This window comes from Bufo gargarizans, chromosome 8 (genome assembly GCF_014858855.1).
Source record: "Bufo gargarizans isolate SCDJY-AF-19 chromosome 8, ASM1485885v1, whole genome shotgun sequence".
Lineage (NCBI taxonomy): Eukaryota > Metazoa > Chordata > Amphibia > Anura > Bufonidae > Bufo > Bufo gargarizans.
The window spans coordinates 73941427-73962620 of record NC_058087.1 but is presented as its reverse complement, the minus strand read 5'-3'; positions in this window follow the sequence as shown (position 1 = coordinate 73962620).

The window sequence follows — 21194 nt, the reverse complement described above, 5'->3', positions numbered from 1 at the left end:
GGGTAGGTTTTGAGAAACCGCTGAACCACTAAGTTTAAGACGTGGGCTAGGCATGGGATTGTCATGCCCTGCCCTGTGAGTGATCTGAGAAGATCTGTCAAACTTGCAGCACGTTAGCCTATCTGACAGATTGCTTTGTTGTGGTGTTGGGCAGGATCCCACCTCCTCACAGGTTCTGCTCATTAGTTAGTGAGTGATGCTATTTATCTCTGCCTCTCACTATAGCCCTTGCGGTTTATAGTTTCTTCTGGAGTTCTCTGCTGGTGCTTGGTGGTTCTCCTGCTCCCAGTCCGTCTTGAGATAAGTCCTCCTTTCTTGACTTTTGTTGTATTTCCTGCTAGGCCTTAGGAAGACACTGGTTCCTTCATCTTGGGCAAGGAACTGGTTGTCTGATTGCCTGCTCCCTAGCTAAGGGTTTGTGTCAGTTGCAGCAGGGCTTAGGTTCCAGTACATGAACACTTCTACCATTGGGATTTGTTCATGTTGTTAGCAGTCAGGGAAAGGCTTAGGGATTGTCAGGTGGTAACCTTTCCTGTTCCTTAGCTGTGGGGCCTAGCCTGGTATTTTTTTTACCTGTTAGTTGTGTTTGGTTTGCTTTCCTTCCCTCACCTTCTGTGACAAGGGTGTGTCTGAGCTTTCGGAGCTCCAATGCCACCACCAAGTTATGGCCATTATCAGACACAACCATGCCTGGTTCTAGGTTGAGTGGAGAGAGCCACAGCTCAGTCTGGTCTCTTATCCCCTGCCACAACTCTGCGGAGGTGTGCTGTTTGTCCCCTAAGCATATCAGCTTTTAGCACGGCCTGTTGCCGCTTCCCTACTGCAGTGCTACACTGCTTCCAGCTACTGACTGACTGGTGCTGCACGCGGATAATTCGGAGGTGGAAGTGGAGGAAGAGGCGGAGGAGAAGTGGGGGTTGGAGCCACTATTGTAGGTGCTGGCGGAAACCCTGATCGACGTAGGGCCCGCAATCCTTGGCATCGGTAGCACCGGTGCCATCCCAGGGTACGACTCACTCCCGGCCTCCACAACATTCACCCATTGTGCCGTCAGGGAAATGTAGCGTCCCTGGCCGAATGCACTTGTCCATATGTCCGTGTTTAAGTGGACCTTCCCAGTAACTGCGTTGGTCAGGGCACGTGTGATACGGGACACATGTTGGTGTAAGGTAGGTACGGCACACCTTGAAAAATAGTGGCGGCTGGGGACTGCGTAACGCGGGATGGCCTCTGACATCAGGCCGCGGAAGGCCTCAGTGTCCACAAGCCTAAATGGAAACATTTCCACGGCCAGTAATTTGGAAATCTGCACATTTAGTGCTATGACCCGTGGGTGGGTGGCTGGCTATTTGCGCTTACGTTCAAATGCCTGGGGAAAGGACATTTGTACACTGCGCTGGGACACGGAAGTGGATGTGGTCGCTGATGGTGCTTGCGAAGGTCCAGATGCAGGGCGGGAGGCATCTGGACCTGCGTCTTGGACAGGGGATCGGCCAGCACGTAACACAGGGGAAGAGGAGGCAGTAGTGTGACCCGCAGACACAGATTGTGGACCCAGGCATTCAGCCCACCTATTTCGGTGCTTTGATGCCATGTGGCGGATCATGCTGGTGGTGGTGAGGTTGCTAGTGTTTCACACCCCTGCTCATTTTTGTATGGCACAGGTTGCAAATTTCAATTATTTTGTTGTATGCACTTTCCTAAAATAGTGCCATACTGCGGAACACCTACCCCTTGGCAAGGGAGATTTCCGCAAGAGGGTGCTCCGTGGAACAATTGTGGGCCTGTTTAGTGTGGTCTGCCTTCTCCCTTTTGCCACCCCACTGCCTCTTCCAGCCTGTTGTTGTGCTGCAGATCCCTCCCCCTCTGTACTGCCGTCCTCGCTCGGCTTTCCACGTTTCCAGGTTGGGTCAGTGACTTCATCATCCACCACCTCCTCTTCCACTTCCTCACTCTGCTCATCCTCCTGACTTGTTGACCTAACCACAACAAAGGTGATTGACAACCGTGTCTCTTCCTATTACTCAACCTATTGAGACAGTAATTGCTGTTGAGTTATTGGTAACTGTGTATCATCATCATCCACCTCATTAAACAGTAATTGCCTTTCCCCATGTCATCTTCTTGTGACTGTGGATGCTCAAGAGTTTGGAAATCAGGGCACAAGATCTGTCCCTCTTCAAGCATGCTTGGCGAGAGGGACAAATCAAGGAATGGCGAGGAAAAGAGGTCCTCGGAATATCCGAGTGTGGGAACACTTGCTTGGCCAGACTCTCCATGGTGGAAGGAAGGAGTATCAAGACTGGACCTGGTGGAATACAGGGTGGTGCTCAACCGACTGGAAGCATTATCTGCTGCAATACAACCGACCACCTGGTCGCACTGGTCTGACTTCAAGAGTGGTGTCTTGCGCCACCCTGCAAACTGGGACGTGAAGCTAGGTATCGTGGATGACTGTTTTTTTTGTGCTCTGGCAGTAGGCACAGTTTCAACGTGCACAGGGCCACGGCCTCTGCGTGCACCATCAGCATCACGGCCACTTCACCGTCCCTTACTGCTCGCCTGTCACGGAATGTGTACAGGTAACAAGGCAAAACAACATGCATAAATGACTCGCTGTATCCAAAAGCTAAGGAACGAAAGGGAGACCCCTGTAGAAGACCTGGCACTTTCCCTGGCTGCTCAGCCTATGCATAGATCCGAATGGTGGAGGTATGCATATCCACGTACCTTGACTATATAACCCCTGAGCACCCTACAATAGTGAGGGGACACGACCACCAGCTCCCTACACCAGACACGGAGGGAGTCAGGGTCACCTGGGATCCAGCAAACAGAAAATAACAGATAACAGTTTAACACTTAACTTTGTAGAGGAGAGGAGAACCATATGGGCACGCACACATACTCCAGGAAGAAATATAAGCCGCCCAGAAAAGCCTTCTGGGGAAGAATTTAAAGGGAAGCAATTAGTCCAACACATGACAGCTGAGAGAGACTAACGAGAGGAGGAGCTGAATACGACAACACAGAAACTCAAGGGGGAGGTTCTGAAAGGCCTCTGTCAGAGCTTCTCAGCTGTCTGGTTGTGACAGTACCCCTCCCTCTACGAGTGGACTCCGGACACTCAGAACCCACCTTCTCAGGATGGGACCTATGGAAAGCCCTGATGAGACGAGAGGCTTTAATGTCCGTCACTGGGACCCACATCCTCTCCTCAGGACCATATCCCTCCCAGTGAACAAGGTACTGAAGAGAACCGCGGACAAGACGAGAATCCACAATCCCAGAGACCTGAAATTCAAGATTCCCATCAACCATAATCGGAGGAGGAGGCAAAGGCGAGGGTACAATGGGTTGAACATAAGGTTTCAATAAGGACTTATGAAAAACATTATGGATCTTCCAAGTCTGAGGAAGATCAAGACGGTATGCAACAGGATTGATGACAGACAGGATTTTGTAAGGCCCAATAAACCTAGGACCCAACTTCCAGGAGGGAACCTTCAATTTGATATTCTTGGTAGACAACCACACCAGATCACCAACATTCAGGTCCGGACCAAGCACACGTCTCTTATCAGCCACACGCTTATATCTGTCACTCATGCTCTTTAGATTATCTTGAATCTTTTGCCAAATAGATGACAAAGACGAGGAGAATCTGTCCTCATCAGGTAAACCAGAAGACCCCTCTCCCGAGAAAGTCCCAAACTGTGGATGAAACCCATATGCACCAAAAAATGGTGACTTATCAGAGGACTCCTGACGACGGTTATTTAAAGCAAACTCAGCAAGGGACAAAAAAGAACACCAATCCTCTTGATTCTCCGCCACAAAACAACGCAGATATGTCTCCAGATTCTGATTGACGCGCTCTGTCTGGCCATTCGACTGCGGGTGGAAAGCAGAAGAGAATGACAACCGAACCCCCAAGCGAGAACAGAAAGCCTTCCAGAATCTGGAAACAAACTGCGTGCCCCTATCAGAGACTATGTCTGAAGGAATACCGTGCAATTTGACAATGTGATCAACAAATGCCTGCGCCAGCGTCTTAGCATTGGGCAAACCAGGAAAAGGGATGAAATGCACCATTTTGCTAAAACGGTCCACCACCACCAGAATCACAGTCTTCCCCGAGGAACGAGGCAGGTCCGTTATGAAGTCCATGGACAGATGTGTCCAAGGACGGGAAGGAATGGGTAAGGGAAGGAGAGGACCTGATGGCCGTGAATGAGGGACTTTGGCACGAGCGCAAGTCTCGCAGGCCGCCACAAAACCCTCAACCGACTTACGAAGCGCAGGCCACCAGAATCTCCGAGCGATGAGATCCAGTGTGGCTCTTACCCCCGGGTGCCCATCAAGGACCGTATCGTGGTGTTCTTTAAAAATCTTGTGTCTTAAAGCGAGAGGCACAAACAACCTCCCAGGAGGACAAAGATCAGGAGCCTCTGACTGGGCTGCCTGCACCTCTGCCTCCAATTCAGGAAAAAGAGCAGAGACCACCACACCTTCAGCCAAAATGGGACCCGGGTCTTCAAAATTCCCGCCTCCCGGAAAACAACGTGACAGGGCATCTGCCTTCACATTCTTAACTCCAGGGCGGAACGTGACAACAAAATTAAACCTAGAAAAGAACAACGACCATCTGGCCTGTCTCGGGTTCAGACGCTTGGCTGACTCCAAGTAGGCCAGATTTTTATGGTCAGTAAATACGGTAATAGGGTGTCTGGCTCCCTCTAGCCAATGGCGCCATTCCTCAAAAGCCAACTTGATGGCCAACAATTCCCTATCTCCCACATCGTAATTTCTCTCTGCGGAGAAGAGTTTTCTTGAGAAAAAGGCACACGGTCGCCAATTGGCAGGAGAGGAACCCTGAGACAAGACCGCCCCCACACCCACCTCAGAAGCATCAACCTCAACTATGAAGGGTAACGAAACATCAGGTTGCACCGGACTTCCGGTTCCGGCGCCGCCATGTGAGGACGCAGTGCACGGAGCTCCTGCTTACCGCCGACCACCGCTTTCATTTTGCAGCGCAGGGCACTGATCTTCGGCCCTAGGAGACGTCCGACTGGCACCGCTTGCGTGGACCGAGGAACTGATGGACAGATATCTTCTCCGGAGCGGGCAGAAGTTTACAGGTGCGCAGATGGCAGCCTCACAGAGCGCGGCAAAAATGGCGGACTCTCAGCCACTGATCTTTCGGGAGGAGGGCTCCCAGAGTTCTCAGGGTGAGGGGTCCCCCCTGGGTGGCTCGGTCCCTTTAGACTATAAACAGCTAGCCATTGAAGTGGCAATGCGGATCATGCCGGATATCCAGAAAACGCTGGAAACGACAATAATGGCCTCTTTTAACTCCTTGAGGGAGGAGGTCAATCAAACCAGCGTGCAGGTGGGGGCCCTGGAGAAAGAGCTGCGTTCTTTACAGCAGCAAGCAGGGGACGCTGACTCCATGTTAAAAGCCCAACAGCAGTCCCTGGATTATTTGAGATTTAAAGTGGATGACCTGGAAAATAGGTCCCGCCGCAACAATCTGAGGTTGGTGGGGCTGCCTGAGTCCGTAACGCAACCAGACCTTTTGGATATATGTGAAAAGGACTTGCCGGAGGCCCTGGGCTTAAAGTTTTTCTGTCGGGTGGAGCGGGCCCACAGGATTGGCCCGGATAGGGGCGCTACTAAGCTCTCTAATAAGGAATCTCCACGAGGGGGGGATGGACGGCCTCGTCAAGTAATTTTTAAATTGCTGGACTTCAATGACAAGGTGGCCCTACTTCGCAGTTTTCGCAGGAGAAGGCACCAGATAACTATCAGAGGTCACAGAATCTTATTATTTGAGGACTTTTCGGCTGAGGTGGCGAAGAAGCGCAAGGCCTTCAGCCCAGTCTGTACTGCACTTTACCAAAGGGACATCAGGTTTCAACTTCTTTTTCCTGCGGTTCTAAAGATCCACAGAGCGCGCGGCGAAACTATTACCTTTAGATCCCCTTCTGAAGCAGAGGAGGCCTTGGATGCAATTGTGGATTCCGAGCTGCGAGATGTCCCCTTATCTCCTCAGCGGCCTAATCTGAAGGACTCATTGGGACCAGCTGTTCGCCGAGGGAATGACCGCTCGCAATCTGACCTGGATAGGCCCTCCAGAAGGGGGCGCTGATACTCCTCAAGTTGCTTTTTGTTCGGGACTTATTCCTGAGGGGTGGTATCTGTTAATGCTGCTCATTTTTCCTAGCTCATGGATATGTGTTTTCTGCTCCATGCGTCATGTTGGGGCCTTCTTTTGGTCAGTCGTACAGTTTGCTATTGTTTAGGCTAGGTATGCAGGGGCTCTGCCATGGTGGAAAAAAGGAAAGTCTATAACTAGATTAAGTGACGACTGATACCATCTAGTTGTAACCTGCTTAGCAGGACATTATTTGCTGCCACACACCTAGGCAGGGTTATTGTTGTATTTCTATTGGTTTTGCTTTTTGTTTTTCCTCTCTCCCTCCCTCCTCTCTCCTTCCCTCTTCCCTTCTCCCTTGGCTTTCTCTGTCCGGGGATCCGGGCACACCAGAGCTGAAATGAAAATCATCTCCTGGAATGTCAAGGGGTTACGCTCCCCACAGAAACGGTCCAAAATTTTGCGCCACCTGAAGCGTCTTCGGCCTGACGTGGTTCTCCTGCAAGAGACGCACCTGGAGGACAAAGATTTTTTTCGTATGAAAAAGTTCTGGGTAGGTTCGGTATATGGATCCTCGGCCAGAGAACGCAAAGCTGGAGTACTCACATTATTGCATAGAAATTTCTCAGGGAAAATGCTTTCAGAATCCCATGATAGTGAGGGCAGGTGGCATAGGCTTTTAGTTGAGATTGGAGGGATATCTTATAGTATTCATAATGTTTATGCCCCAAATGACAATAACGCCCCCTTTTACGCTCTTCTGGAAAACAGATTGCTGGTAGATGGAACTCACAATAAAATTGTGGGTGGTGATTTTAATTCAGTCGCATCTGTTGTGGAAGACCGGAAGAGGGATGGGGGGCCGGGTGGAGTGCAAAGGCTCTCTGACAAGGTTATACCTCCCCTTCTAACCTCTACAGGGTTGTATGATACTTGGCGCTCTCTGCATCCTGATGACAGGGAATACACACATTTTTCGCATGCCCACAATGCATGGTCTCGTATTGACTACCTCTTCCTTCCCTTGCATATGTCATCTAGGGTGGTATCTGCCGAAATTCATGACCTGCTTATTTCTGATCACTCACCTGTCTCCATTTCTATGCAGGATTCTTACCCTAGAGGAACTGATTTTCTGTGGCGCTTTCCTTCTTTTCTGGCCAAAGATGACAACTTTAAAGATACGCTACAAGGTTGGTGGTGGGAGTTTCAGGGTGACAATCCTCGGGGTGCATCAGATGTTTCGAACCATTGGGAGACTGCTAAAGCGGTCCTGAGAGGTCGAATTCTCAGTTATGTTAGTAATTTGCGCAAGGTGGTGGCAAAACAATATCAAGAGGCTAGCGCGGCCCTTAGGCAGGCGTATACTCAATTCCTCAGGGTGGCTACCGCTCAGCACAAGGAGGCTTGGATAGCAGCTAGGAACACCTTCGAGGTATGGGTGGACAAAAGGGAGGAAATGTATAGGTCAGAATTCCAGACGGATCTGTTCAGATTTGGCAATAAGTCAGGCAAAATGCTGGCTAACCTAGCTCGGGGTAGGAGAGCTCCTACGGTCATAACAGCTCTGAGGGGGGAGGGGGGAGTGGTCCAAACCAATCCTAAATTGATAAATGATTTGCTGGGGTCATACTATGAGCGTCTCTACAAGGACACTCCAGAGGACCCGGAGAAGGGTGCGCGCTTTCTATCTGGGGTCAAACTGCCGTCCCTGACTGAGGAACACTTGGGTTCTCTAAATGCGGAAATAACTGATGAGGAAGTACTCCGCATAATACGCTCCTTGCATAATGGAAAGGCGCCAGGCCCTGATGGATTCTCGGGGGAATTCTATAAAGTGCTTCAAGACAATCTTGCCCCCACGTTAACGGAATATTTCAATCACTTACTACACACAGGTAGCTTTCCTGCCCATGTAAATGTTGCCCACATCAAATTGATACTTAAACCTAACAAGGACCCACTAGATCCGGGCTCGTACCGCCCAATCTCACTTATTAACCAGGATTTAAAGATCATGACGAAAATTTTGGCCGACAGGCTGAGCTTACTAATGCCTGCCCTGATAGGTCCCTCCCAGGTAGGTTTCATTAAAGGGAGGTCGGGGGTGGCCAATATCAGGAAGGTATTGGCGACTTTGGATTGGGTGCGGCGCCGCCCTCAGCCAGCCTCGGCCCCTATTTTGTTGGCTTTGGATGCGGAAAAAGCCTTTGACTCCTTGCGGTGGGACTGGCTGGGGGTGGTGCTCGATAAATTCAGGATTTTCGGGGATATTCGCACTTTTCTGAAGGGTCTTTATTCCAGCCCAGCGGCGCGCATCCATACGGGTGGTTTCCTGTCTCAGATCTTTCCTCTTCAGAGAGGGACTAGACAGGGTTGTCCGCTTTCCCCCCTCCTCTTTGACCTAGCCATAGAACCACTGGCTAGATTTTTAGAGGACTCTGACTTATACTCTGGTATCACGATTGGTAAGAAGGAGGTCAAATTAGCCCTGTATGCTGACGATCTTCTGATTTTCATGGACGCTCCTCAGCGACACCTAGGCCCCTTAATGGAGTTCCTGAGTTTTTTTGGGTCTTTCTCGGGCTATAAAATAAACTCGACCAAAAGCGAGATTCTGGAGTTACATGCCACTAACCCTCCGCAGATTTGGCAGGACGTGGGTTTCTCTCTCTCTGTGGTTAAAAAGTATGTCACTTACTTAGGGATCAAAATAGGGAAGCTCCCAGGGTCACTATACTCGCTAAATTACCCTCCCCTTATTGCGAAAATACTATCAGAACTACAGAAGTGGCATTCCCTGCCCTTATCTCTGCTAGGAAGATGTCAGCTTATTAAAATGATGAGTTTCTCTAAGTTGCTCTACCCCCTCCAAACGCTTCCGATCCTACTGAAACACTCTGACGTCACTGCCCTAAACAAAGCGTTTACCACGTTTTTGTGGTCGGGCAGGCGCCCTCGTATCTCTCTCTCGAAGCTTATGCTATGGAAACCAGAAGGAGGGGTGAAATTCCCAAATGTGCGGGGTTACAATTTAGCATGTCTTATGCGCCACATATCCGACTGGGTACATGATACCGATCTTTTCTCCAATAGGGAATTAGAACAAAACTTAGTAGCTCCTTGGAACTTGGTTTCGTGTCTTCACTCTAACATGGCCGCGTTGCCTGGGGATATTAAATCCTCGCTTTTATTGAGAGATACGATGGCAGCCTGGAAGGCGATTAGGAAGGCAATGGGTTTGCCTCATGCAATCTCCAAATGGTTACCGTTGTGGGGTCATCCAGAGTCTCCGCCAGGTACTAGTTTGAGACCCCCGGAGCTGTGGGTATCTAGAGGTTTGACCAAGGTGGAGCATCTGATGCACCCGGGGGAAAAGCGCTGGCTGACTCCAAAGGAATTGAAGGAGAGATTCACCCTACCGGACTCCCATTTTCTGCAAATAATGCAGATTTTGGGTTTTTGCTCATGTAGACTGCGTGATCTATCAAAGGAGGCGGCCTCAAATTCCTTTGACGAGATTCTTAGTTTCTCCCCCTAAACAGTTTCTCTCTCTAGGTTGTATAGGGCCCTCTCGGGCAATTTCACGAAAGCCAAAGCGTCTACACTTTTTAGGAAATGGGAGCTTGTCACCTTGGATGATGAGATTGGGGTGAAAATCCTGGAAGGTTGGAGTAAGGTACGTCAGTGTGTGATCAGTGAGACCTGGCGTGAAACTTTTTTTAGAATGATGCATCGAGCGATCTATGGTTTCAACTTCCCAGTCACGCCTCAGTTTCCGGATCGCATCACGCATTGTCCAAATTGCAAATTGGCGGCCACGGATTTCTGGCATGGCATGTGGACCTGTCCTGAGGTTGTAAAGTTTTGGGCTGTGGTGATTGCGTATGTCAAGACTACCTGGTCGGTGGAATTGCCTGCAGAATCCCAGACCCTGATTTTCCATTATATACGTCCAGAGACACCGACTAAGATACCGATTATAGTACACTCTGTCTTATTGGTAGCTAAAAGAGTACTGCTCCAGAGATGGCTCACGGATGCCATGCCAGACATTCCAGCGGTGGTTTCTGAACTGAGGACTCTATTGGGGTTTGAGAGGATTGAAGCATCTAGACACAAGGAAGGTTCGGCTTCCAAATTCTTCAATAAATGGCGGGCTTTTATTGAGGTGCATCTTAGTCCGACAGAGACTAGGGAATTGGTCAAACCATTTCAGTGTACATCGTGGTATCTTAAAGCATCTCTGGGTGATACCTTGGGACCCCTGGCAGTATAGTTCTGCCTCCCCCCCCCCCCCCTGTCTATCCCCTCCCATTTCTTTCCCTTTTTTCTTCTTTTCTCTATTACTTTTGTTTTCACCTACTCGTTTCGTTAAAACTAAAAATGCAGTCAGATTTGTAAGTGCTGTACTCATGTTCCATGTGATACTGTGTTTGGCTCCCTGGCTTTCCCTGAAGGTCGTGGGGGGAAAGCATGTACAATGTATGTTGTCTGGATACATGACTTTTGTGTTATATTTCTTGTGATTCTGCTTTCAAATAAACAGAATTTAAAAAAAAAAAAAAACATCAGGTTGCACCAAGATGGGAGCGGAAGCAAAACTCTCCTTGATATCAGAAAAAGCCTTACGCGCCTCTACTGACCAAGAAGAAAAATCTACCCCCTTTCTGGTCATATCAGTGAGTGGTTTAACAATAGAAGAATAATTCAAAATGAACTTCCTGTAATAATTGGCAAAGCCCAAAAAACGCATCAGCGCCTTTTGATTCTCAGGAAGCTGCCACTCAAGCACAGCGCGGACCTTCTCGGGGTCCATGCGAAAACCAGAAGCGGAGAGAAGAAACCCCAGAAATTGAATTTCTGGAACCGCAAACACACATTTTTCCAGTTTCGCATATAATTTATTCTCCCGCAGAATGAGCAAGACCTGACGTAAATGTTCCTTATGAGTTTTGAAATCGGGAGAAAAAATCAAAATGTCATCCAAATACACCAATACAAATTTTCCCATCAAATGATAAAAAATGCTGTTCACGAAATGCTGAAAAACGGCTGGGGCATTCATCAAACCAAAAGGCATAACCAAGTTTTCAAAATGGCCCTCAGGGGTATTGAAGGCCGTCTTCCATTCGTCCCCTTCTCTGACCCTGACCAGGTTGTATGCCCCTCTTAAATCTAATTTGGAAAAGACTTTAGCCCCAACAACCTGGTTAAATAAGTCCGGGATCAGAGGAAGCGGATAAGGGTCACGAATAGTGATACTGTTCAGCTCCCTGAAATCCAGACAAGGTCTTAAAGAACCATCTTTTTTCTTAACAAAGAAAAAACCAGCGGCAACAGGTGACTTCGAGGGTCGTATGTGTCCCTTTCTCAGACTCTCAGAGATATAGGCACGCATAGCGATCCTCTCAGGTTGGGAAAGATTGTATAAACGAGATTTAGGCAGCTTGGCGTCTGGGATGAGATTAATAGGGCAATCGTACTCCCTGTGCGGGGGCAAATCCTGAACTCCACTCTCAGAGAAGACATCCGAATATTCAGAGAGAAAAGATGGTATAGTCTTAGTAGCAACCTCCGAAACAGATGTCGTGAGGCAATTCTCTCTGCAAAAGTCACTCCAACCATTTATTTGCTTCGCTTGCCAATCAATGGTGGGGTTATGCTTAGTGAGCCAGGGCAGCCCCAACACCAGAGGGGTGGGCAAACCGCTAAGGACGAAACATGACACATCCTCAACATGAGCATCACTCACAATTAAACGGATATTGTGAACTATGCCCTTTAATGATTTCTGAGAAAGTGGAGCGGAATCGATAGCAAAAACAGGGATATCCTTTCTCAAAGCGCACACCTGGAAACCATGAGTTATCGCAAATTGATTATCAATGAGATTGACCGCTACTCCACTATCCACAAAAATCTCACAAAAAATGTTCTTGCTCTCTAGCGCCACCCTAGCCGGCAGGACAAAACGGGAACTACAAGCAAACGGAAAACCTTCAATTTCCGCCTCAACCCTGCCAATAGTAACAGACGGAACATTTTTCAAAGATTTTTTCCTCTTTGTTTCTTTATTATACCCAGAGAACTGCCTGAATCTCCTAGAGGGACAAATATTTGCCAAATGATTAATACCTCCACAACAAAAACAAACCGTCCCATGCGGGCTGAATCTTCTATTGTCAGAAGCAATCAACCCCAGCTGCATGGGCTCCTGCTCAGAAGGGGCTGACAGCGACTGAGACCCCTGCGCACAGAATGGGACCGCTGCACAGTCCTGGGACCGAGTATGACAGGAAGGAGAGATCTCTCCTCTCTCTCTAAGACGCCTGTCAATACGAACGGCCTGAGACATAGCAGAGTCCAAAGAAATAGGCCTTTCATGAAAGGCAAATGCATCTTTCAATCCCTCTGAAAGACCATGGCAAAATTGACTTCGGAGTGCAGCATCATTCCAACCAGTATCAGCTGCCCATCTCCGAAATTCTGAGCAGTATATTTCTGCGGATTGTTTACCCTGGCATAAGAGACGTAGTCTAGACTCCGCCAGAGCAATACGATCCGGATCATCATATATCTGACCCAGGGCTAAAAAGAATTCATCCACTGAACGGAGAGGCCGTGCCCCCTCCGGCAGCGAAAAGGCCCAGGACTGAGCGTTACCACTGAGCAGCGATATAATGATCCCCACCCTCCGTTCCTCATCTCCAGAGGAAAGGGGAAGAAGGCGAAAATGGAGTTTGCAAGCCTCTCTAAAACGCACAAAATTCTCACTACCGCCGGAGAACGTATCCGGGAGCGAGATCTTAGGCTCAGAACAAGCTCCATGAACGCAAGCTGAACCGGTCACTTGAAGCTGAGAAAAAGTCTTACGGAGGTCAGCTACCTCCAATGAAAGACCCTGGAAGCGTTCAGCCAAAAGTGAAACCGGATCCATGCTTAAGACGGTTTTGGCGGCTTATAATGTCACGGAATGTGTACAGGTAACAAGGCAAAACAACATGCATAAATGACTCGCTGGATCCAAAAGCTAAGGAACGAAAGGGAGACCCCTGTAGAAGACCTGGCACTTTCCCTGGCTGCTCAGCCTATGCATAGATCCGAATGGTGGAGGTATGCATATCCACGTACCTTGACTATATAACCCCTGAGCACCCTACAATAGTGAGGGGACACGACCACCAGCTCCCTACACCAGACACGGAGGGAGTCAGGGTCACCTGGGATCCAGCAAACAGAAAATAACAGATAACAGTTTAACACTTAACTTTGTAGAGGAGAGGAGAACCAGATGGGCACGCACACATACTCCAGGAAGAAATATAAGCCGCCCAGAAAAGCCTTCTGGGGAAGAATTTAAAGGGAAGCAATTAGTCCAACACATGACAGCTGAGAGAGACTAACGAGAGGAGGAGCTGAATACCACAACACAGAAACTCAAGGGGGAGGTTCTGAAAGGCCTCTGTCAGAGCTTCTCAGCTGTCTGGTTGTGACATCGCCTTCTTCATTTTAAATGTGATATATTATAACCCTAGGATTTGCCTTTATGTGCCTTCACCACACCTTTCCTCTCCCTATCCTCGTTCCTTCATCTCCCCTCCCTCCCCTTAACCTATTTGACATACACTGTGACTTATGGAACTAAGAATGTACTATTACTTTTGCAGTCATTTTGTGTGTATTTTGTAAACTCTTAATAAAAAAGATTTGAAGAAAAAAAAACGTACAGTAGCGTAGGATTTGGAAGTGTATGCGCAAAAAAATTAAAAAAGGTATTTGGGGTGTGGAAACGTCACACAGGAGGTATCCCGCAGATAATGTCAATGCTGTCACCAGCGGCTAACAAATAATTACATGGAATGTCACAGGTATTTGGGATGAGGAAACGTTATACAGGAGAGGTACCACCGGTAATGTCACTGTCAAAGCGTCTATGTAAAAAGTACACTGTATATCACAGATAAAGTTTTTAGGCGCACACGTTACACTGGAGATGTGGCACTGGTAATGTCACTGTCCGCAGCGGACACCGTCTATTGAAAAAGTACACTGGATGTCTCAGATATTTTTGGGATGCGCACACTTTTCACTGGAGATGTGCCGAAGCTAATCTCACTGTCCGCATCGGACAACGTCTATTAGAAAAGTACACTGGATGTCACAGATATTTTTGGGATGTGCACACTTTACACTGGAGAAGTAGCGCAGGTAATCTCACTGTCCGCAGCGGACACCGTCTATTGAAAAAGTACACTGGATGTCACAGATATTTTTTGGATGCGCAGAATTTACACAGGAGATGTGGCGCAGGTAATCTCACTGTCCGCAGCAGACACCGTCTATTGAAAAAGTACACTGGATGTCACAGATATTTTTGGGATGTGCACACTTTACACTGGAGAAGTAGCGCAGGTAATCTCACTGTCCGCAGCAGACACCGTCTATTGAAAAAGTACACTGGATGTCACAGATATTTTTGGGATGAGCACACTTTACACAGGAGATGTGGCGCGGATAATTTAACTGTCCGCAGCGGCCTATTAGATGCTATTTAGAGTAGGATGCGCCAAAAATATATATTGCTGCTGTCACACACAATAGTCCTTAAAAGGACTTTTGGTTCTCTGAAAAGTTTTTCTAATAAAAATCTTCCAATAACACTCCCTACACCCTGTCCCTTCCTATGCACAACTCTCCCTAACACTGAGCAATTTAGCGCAGGTTGCGCTACAAACATATATTGCTGCTGTCACACACAATAGTCCTTAAAAGGACTTTTGGGCCTCTGAAAAGTTTTTGTAATAAGAATCTTCCAACAACACTCCCTACACTGTCTTTCCCTTCCTATGCTCAGCTCTCCCTGACTAAGACTGAGCCGAACACATGCTCGATCAACACTAGTCAGGATTAAAGTTTACTTTTAACTTTTAGAATTACAACTATGACACCAGCATCAGCCTTATCTATATAATTTCTTACTGTTATTACAGATACAACAATATAACAAAGAAAATGTATTATCAAAAAGTCATACTTTTAATCATTTGTAAAATCCCACCCAAAGTGAAGTGCAGAGTTTCAGAAAGAGTAATACAGAATATATATGAGCAGATTTAGTACTGCCCGGTGTCAATGTTAATAATAACACAACCGATTATAGTCGGTCACACTATGGTAATATCTGATATGCTAGACCCTTTAGATCCAAAAAATTGCATTAACATTAGTGGGTAGCTTATTAAAGTTAAAACTTAACATTTAATATGGTATTTGAAATAAAATTATAGGCCCTTTAGTATTAAACACAAGATTATTGTAGCCACTGGTCACACTATTCTCCTAATAGATGGCGGAGGTGGGAGAGGACCATATATAGGGATAGCAAAAAATTCATAACAGACAGGATGAGGGGTACTTATGGAAAGATACAATGCTGGGACGAAGCCCTAAGTAGCCCTTTCAGTCTCTTTTAATGAACCTGGCTGATAATCTGACCCTATTGTCACCCTCCCTAAATGTGGACTGCCCAGCTTTGCCCAAAGGACAGAAAACAGTCCTGTTAGTAAGAGGCCAAATGGATTGCAAAGAGGACATAAAGACTGGTTTAATATGTGCAGTGAGTGGGGTCCATTATGGATGTCCTAAGACTGTAGGGCACCCATGACACAGCACTCAATTTTACTCGCGCACATATCCATCCATATAGGTATATATGTCTCTGTATATATATTCGTCCTAATGACCAGAATTGCGTGTTCTAGACGACATAAATATACACATACAGTCATGTGAAAAAATTAGGACACCCTTTGAAAGCATGTGGTTTTTTGTAACATTTTTAATAAAAGGTTATTTCATCTCCGTTTCAACAATACAGAGAGATTAAAGTAATCCAACTAAACAAAGAAAACTGAAGAAAAGTCTTTTCCAGATCTTCTGTAAATGTCATTCTACAAAAATGCCTATTCTAACTGAGGAAAAAGATAGGACACCCTCACATGTATTCCCTCTTAAATTGGCTCAGATCTCACACAGGTATATCACACCAGGTGCACATAATTAGTAGATCGTTACTCTGCATGTTGAATGAGGCTTGCCCTATTTAAACCTCAGACATTTAGTTTGGTGTGCTCCTGACTATTGAAGTGAGAGTGAGCACCATGGTGAGAGCAAAAGAGCTGTCAGAGGACTTCAGAAAAAAGATTGTAGCAGCCTATGAGTCTGGGAAGGGATTTAAAAAGATCTCAAAAGATTTTGAAATCAGCCATTCCACTGTCCGGAAGATAGTCTACAAGTGGAGGGCTTTCAAAACAACTGCCAACATGCCCAGGACTGGTCGCCCCAGCAAGTTCACCCCAAGAGCAGACCGCAAGATGCTAAAAGAGGTCTCCAAAAACCCTAAAGTGTCATCTCGAGAACTACAGCAGGCTCTGGCTACTGTTGATGTAGAAGTACATGCCTCTACAATCAGAAAGAGACTGTACAAGTTTAACTTGCATGGGAGGTGTGCAAGGAGGAAACCTTTGCTTTCCAAGAGAAACATCGAGGCCAGACTGACATTTGCCAGAGATAAAGTTGACAAAGACCAGGACTTCTGGAATAATGTTCTTTGGACAGATGAGTCCAAAATTGAATTATTTGGACACAACAGCAGAGGACATGTTTGGCGTAAACCAAACACAGCATTCCAAGAAAAGAACCTCATACCAACTGTGAAGCATGGAGGTGGAAGTGTCATGGTTTGGGGCTGCTTTGCTGCAGCAGGACCTGGTCAGCTCACCATCATAGAATCCACGATGAATTCTACTGTGTATCAGAAGGTGCTTGAAGAACATGTGAGACCATCAGTTAGAAAATTAAAGCTGAAGCGGAACTGGACCATGCAACATGACAATGACCCAAAACATACTAGTAAATCAACCAAAGATTGGCTGAAAAAGAAGAAATGGAGAGTCCTGGAATGGCCAAGTCAAAGTCCAGATTTGAATCCCATTGAGATGCTGTGGGGTGACTTGAAAAGGGCTGTACGTGCAAGAAACCCCTCAAACATCTCACAGCTGAAAAAGTTCTGCATTGAGGAGTGGGGTAAAATTTCCTCAGACCGATGTCGAAGACTGGTAGATGGCTACAAGAACCGTCTCACTGCAGTTATTTCAGCCAAAGGAGGTAACACTCGCTATTAGGGGCAAGGGTGTCCTATCTTTTTCCTCAGTTAGAATAGGCATTTTTGTAGAATGACATTTACAGAAGATCTTGAAAAGACTTTTCTTCAGTTTTCTTTGTTTAGTCGGATTACTTTAATCTCTCTGTATTGTTGAAACGGAGATGAAATAACCTTTTATTAAAAATGTTACAAAAAACCACATGCTTTCAAAGGGTGTCCTAATTTTTTCACATGACTGTACATACACTAACAAAAAATTACAGTGTCCGGTGTCAATGTTAGAAATGACATTTTATGGTCTAGTATCATTAGTTCAGAGTATCCTAATATAATATTTATAGCCAATCAAAAAATGTTTTGCAAATATAAATATTTCTACAGCCAAAGAACTTTGGAATTAGTACAAACATGATAAATTCCATAAATAATAGTGAAATATTAATGGCCCAGAACTGTGGAACAGTTTTTCCAGTAAGCCTGCGAATAGACATATTTGACATCCAATGGAAACTTTAGGGAGATTCACTTTAATAGGAAGATAAAAGTAAGTAATAATGTTCTAGTTTTCTACTATCACTATAGGATTATTCATTTTACATTAATGGAATGTGTGCATCTGTACAGACATAACCCATCAAAATTACACTTTAAAAAGAGAATATATGTAGTGACCCCCAATGGGCGTTAATGCTATTGTTCACTGCTAAAGTTTTAAAAAAAATGTATCTGTACTGCTAACTATCCACTTCCAGTAGTGCAAATTATTTGCCTAATGATCTTACTATGCACTCTGTATTCCACAAGGCTGTATATGGGAAGGAATTAATTAAAGGGGTTGTCCGGGTTCAGAGCTGAACACGGACATATCCCCAGCATCACCCTTCTGGTCCCTATGATATGAGCATCGGAGCATTTCATGCTTCAATGCTCTCCTTTGCCCTTCGCTGGATCACACAGGGCAGGGGCTTGTTTGTTTACTTCTGCAAGCTACTAGGCGGAGGCTTCTGCCCAGCAGTCTATTCCGTGATGTCACCGGCACCGATGGGCCAACTTTAGCAATGCCCCAGCCGCTTTACAGGCTAGGGCAGCGCTAAAGCCAGCCAGTGACGTCACCAGGCTCACTGCTGGGCAGAAGCCTCCGCCTACTTTACACTATGGAGAGCCCAGTACATCACCAGATCTACATAAAATGCCTTTGCCTGCACGATTCAGCTCAGGGCAAAGGAGAGCATCAGAGCATGAAGTGCTCCGATGCTCATTTAACGGGGGCCAGAGTGGTGACGTTCACACTTCCCCTGGTTAGAGAGTTCCTGACAAGTAAGGCTACTTTCACACTGGCGTTTCTGGGTCTGCTTGTGAGATCCGTTTCAGGGCTCTCACAAGCGGCCCAAAACGGATCAGTTTAGGCCCTATGCATTCTGAATGGATAAGGATCTGTTCAGAATTCATCAGTTTGCCTCCGTTCAGCCTCCATTCCGCTCTGGAGGCGGACACCAAAACGCTGCTTGCAGCGTTTATGATGTCCGCCTGACGATGTGGAGCCAAACGGATCCGTCCTGACTTACAATGTAAGTCAATGGGGATAGATACGTTTTTACTGTCACAATATGGTGCAATTGAAAACAGATCCGCCTCCCATTGACTTTCAGTGTAAGTCAAAACGAATACATTTACATTATTTATATTTTTTTGTTCATGGTAATGCAAACGGATCCATTCTGAACAGATAATTCGATTATCGGTGCGGATCCGTCTGTGCAGATACAAGACGGATCTGCACCTAACGTAGTTGTAAAAGTAGCCTAAGCCAAGAGAGGACATGGATGCTGCTGGTGTGTAAATCAGACAAACTAAAGCAGAAGAAAATAATTCTTCTCCAGGAAGACAACATCTCTGTGAGTGTGAGCACTAATCTCTGAGGGAAAGAAAAACAGACTTTTTACAGAAGGTTGAGGACCATAAAAAAGAGATAGTGCTTGGACAAAGTCAGTGAAAGATAATGTACATTTACGGCTATAGACTTCACTATATGTGGATTGAGGTATTGGCTTCCGCACTATTAAGACAGACTGGCCATCCATTCTAGGACTAAACCCTACAGTTGGGCATTGCAGAGAAATATTAAGAGGGTTTGAACCTCTTTGGTCATTTGGGAATATTGCTTATATCTATAGAGAGAGACTCATAGAGGACCATCATAGTAGCCAATGCCATCCCCTATAAACAGCCTTTTGGAAAACCCTGTGAGATATCTGAGGACTACTTGCCTACCTACTACCTGTATTTGTAGTAAAATAGTCTGTAAAAGAGAGACTATATTTTGTGTTAACCAAATTTTGTAGGCACCATTGAAGAAGATAACTAGTGTTGAGCAAAGCATTTGAAGCAGAATTTGGTCCGAAGTTTAGGAAAACGATTTGCAACAAATCCAAATTTTATTGGGCTTTGTGTGAACAAATCAGTTTTTCTTAAAATGGCGGCTACATTTGTTACAAAGTGAAAGTAAGAAGCCCAGGAATACAAGATCACCAATAATGCTGTGCAGCTAGCCAATCCGAAGATAGTCATCCCCTGTGATGTCTCAGCCCTATAAACCCTTCATCCCGCTCAGACCCCGCCATTGTCCTGCAAGCTGAGCATAGGGATAGACGTGGCAAGCGCTCATTCACTAGAGACAGTGTTGCTGAAAATGATTAATAGAAGAATATTGGAGAGGGAGAGTGCAGGGAGACTTATTCTGTGTCAGTTTTATTTATTCCTACATTTACTTATTCCTACATTAGCCGTAAATGTAATTCAATACCAGTAAGATGGAAGCCTTTATTATTCTGGTGCCAGGATACCAACTAATACCATCCAGTCTGCCCCCCTTGGGGGGCCAGGTCTTAATGATGACCATCCTCAACTTTTGCTGGCTTTACTTCTTCCAAATCATCCTTCAAAGTCTCCATGTCCTAGAAAAGTCAGCAAGATGCAGAGAGGAGGAGCTGGATGTTACTGATGAAATATTCTCATTGATATTAGATGATGTGGAAAAGGAGGAAAAGCAGATAGCAGGAGAAGGGCTCCCACCTGTAGGGCAGGAGAGCGCTGGGGTTAGAGAAGTGGGTATGCCAAAGCTGATTAATATTCAGTATTTACCATCAAATAACCTGCCGGAGATTGCAGGCAAAAACAGCAATAATTTGCATATCCTGACCCACCTAACCAGCCAAACCCTGTACCAACAACAGCCCATGTTTAAAGGTGCTGTGCAGACATTAACAATAAAGAAGGACTATACAGTGTGGTTGCATTATTAAATGAAAAGGCATCTGCAGGCTAATTGGCCATGCAGTTCTCATGCAGGCCACAGTATGGCCACAACCTGCCCGCAGCACAGCCGCTCTGTGTGGCCTTACTCTATGGCAGAGTGGCCTGGGTATACCAGAGTTATTTATTTATTTTCGGGAAAGTTGCAAAATCTAATTTTTCAAAACTTCACTCATCTCTAAAGATAACCCATACAATATTTTGACATTTTTGGAAATAACATAAAGATAATTTCCTAGTGGAAATGACCCTTTAGTATAGGGCTAACAGTGATTTTACACCTGTCACGCTTATTCCTCTGTTAGAGCATGCATATGTTCTCAATAGGAAAAGAATAATAAGCTGCTGAAATTCAAATACCCAAATCCTTCTTACCCCAATGTCATTTATCAGAGAAGATTAAGCATATCCCCATACACATAAGATAGCTGGCCAGGCACATCAAAATTGCCGTTTTTAGCTGACTGCACTTTTATTTGTATGGGCACCAACCAGTGTCAACTCCAGAAATTATAGTCTAAGGTTTTATGCTGCCTCTGCTTTTGCAGAATAAAA